The sequence below is a fragment of the Geospiza fortis genome, unplaced genomic scaffold (genome assembly GCF_000277835.1).
Source record: "Geospiza fortis unplaced genomic scaffold, GeoFor_1.0 scaffold1319, whole genome shotgun sequence".
In the NCBI taxonomy this organism is placed as follows: Eukaryota; Metazoa; Chordata; class Aves; order Passeriformes; family Thraupidae; genus Geospiza; species Geospiza fortis.
Genome location: NW_005054770.1, coordinates 20814 through 23563, shown reverse-complemented (window position 1 = coordinate 23563; position 2750 = coordinate 20814).

The window sequence follows — 2750 nt, the reverse complement described above, 5'->3', positions numbered from 1 at the left end:
GCGGCGCGTGCGCACGGGCGAGCGGCCCTTCCCCTGCGGCAGCTGCGGCGAGCGCTTCACGCAGAAGGCGCATCTGCTGCAGCACCGCAAGACGCACTCGCCGGAGCGGCCCTACAAGTGCGGCGACTGCGGGAAGCGCTTCGGGGAGGCGCCGCTGTTCCTGGTGCACCAGCGCGGCCATGCTGAGCACAAGAGCTACACCTGTGATGATTGCGGGAAGGGATTTGCCTGGGCGTCGCACCTGGAGCGGCACCGCCGCGTTCACACGGGGGAGAAGCCGTTCAAGTGTCCCGAGTGTGGCGAGGCGTTCAGCCAGGGGTCACATCTCGGCAAGCACCGCCGCAGCCACCTCCCCAAGGCGGCGGGGCCCTCGCCGCTGGCCAGGACACAGCTCGCTGGGGACACGCCTGGAGCTCGCAGCAGCAAGGAGCCCTAAGGACTAAGAGGCTCCTCGGCGCGATGGATGTGGAGAGACAGCTTCTCGGGACGTTGCAGTTTATCGCAGCCCTGAGACACGTGAAAAGTCTCTGTTTCGGCCTGCACGTTCGAAGAATGAATCGCAGTTCTTCAGTTCTTAGTCTCGGAGTTGTTTATTGTCTTACCTATAAAATTTTTCTCCTGCCCAGCTGAGGTCCGCTCAGCAGGACAGACAGAGGCACTCTGACTGCCCTCAGGGTGGTGTTATCTCTTTACACCACAAACTACGTATAACATGTTTACAATTACTTCCCAATACCTATCTCCTATGTTAGACAGTGAGTTTCTACTCTAAACCAATCTCTAAGTGCCAACATCACAGTAGAAGATGGAGGTAGAGAAGAAGAAGAAAGGCTGGACACACCCAAGTCCCTCCATCTTGTTCCCAGAATCCCTATTCTAAAAACCCCAAATCTAATTTTCACCTAGTGATAATTTTATTATTATATTACTTGAACTTCTGTGGCTTTCAGGCCTTCATGCAAAGCTGGTAATTTGCTCTACGGGTCGTGATCAAACCCACAGGCGTTCTGGGCTGTGTGCCAGGGTCTCTGAGCCCCCTGCAGGGGTCCCGGCCGCTCTGGACACCCAGAGGGATGCGCTGAGTTCCGACAGCAACTGAGGGAAAACCTGTCTTGGACACCAAGTGACACTGGAAGGGCTCTGGGGTGGGTGACACTGCTCTGTCATGGCGCAGGGTGGGATTTATCTGCCCTGGTGTCTCCCCACAGCGATGGGTGAATATTTGCACCTGCTACAGTCGAGACCCCAAAAAAGGGACAACCTGGGGGAGAAGGAGCCGATTCCCAAGGGAAACGGCACTTGGCTCCATCAGGGAAGGGTGGGGGAATCAGGGCTGGTTCTGGTACGAAAATCAAGGGGTGTTGTGCTGCCAGCAGGTGGGAGAAGGGGATGGAGGGGATGAAGATGCTCACGGTGAGCAGGAGGTGCTGGCACAGGGCAGGAATAAACTGGGAGCCCCGCACCTCGTGGACACCTGTGTCTCTTTGTTTACGTAAGAACGAAAGGAAGGAAAGAAGGAATTAAAAAAAAAAAAAAGAAAGAAAAGGAAAAAGGGGAAGGAGCTGGGGGAAAAGGCAGAAAAGGGCTGTGCACAATGGCCGAGGCCCTCTGGCGGCAAGAGCTGTGAGACAGGGCAGAAAGTAAAAAAAACAAAACCACTTTGCAAAAAAATTATTATTATTATTATTATTATTTAGCCACAGGCAGCACTGTGCAGTGCAGGGCAATCAAATCAAGCTGTGGCAAGAGAATGAGGAGGTTAATATTGGAAATAAAACAAAATAAAATAAAATAAAATAAAATAAAATAAAATAATAAAGCTGGAGATTCCCCCAGCCAGGACAAGTCTCCAGAGGGGGCAGGTGAACCCTGAATGATAAATAGAAGACATGGTCATAAATATTTTTTTTTCTCTAATAACACCTTGGAAAGCCTTTCTGAGGGCCTGGATACACAATAAAACCAACTCCTGAGAAATATCACGGCAACATTTTGGGGAATTTGGTGTTAATGTCTCATTTTGCATCCTCAGAACGGCTCATAAAAGGGAATAGCTTGACTGGGTTCCATTATCACATTCTCTATCCTAAACCCAAAAAAAATCAATTTGGGGACAGAATCAAATGTTTGAAGTGAGCAATCCAAGATTTTACAGCAAATCTGGCCAAAACGTCGTTTTCTCCTCGTCCCCGCTTCGCAGGCCTGGCCCCCCGACTGGGCCCTGAGGGCCTGGCTGCCCTTACCCAAGATGGCGGCCGGGCCCTCAGGTCGCGGGCGCCATCTTGAGCCGGGCCGCGTGGGCGGCAATGGGGAGCGCGAGGCCGCCGCCATTTTCCCTCGCGCCCTGCCTGAAGCCGAGGCCGCCATTTCGGAAGAGGGCAGTTCCGCTGTGACCCCGAATTAAATTTTTAATCCCGATTTATTCCCGTTCTCCATCGTACAGTGACAAAATGTTTCCCCCCCGAAACCAATCTCGCCACGGACAGTGAGGAAACGTAGAGAGAAGCAGGAAAATGGCGCTGTTGTGCTCTGCATCTGTCACATGGAGGAGGGATTGCTCCCAGTAGGGATGTAAAAATCCCAAAATCCCCTAGGAAACGGCTGATGGTGGTTTTGGGGTCGTTTTTGTACGTCTGGAGGTTTTGAATAATTTTTCCCTGAATTCAGCTTCCCGGAGCGAATTTCTAACACTTGTCAGATGGCCCCGAACCCCCCAGCGGCCCCCAGACTCCTCAGCCGCCCGCAGGCCG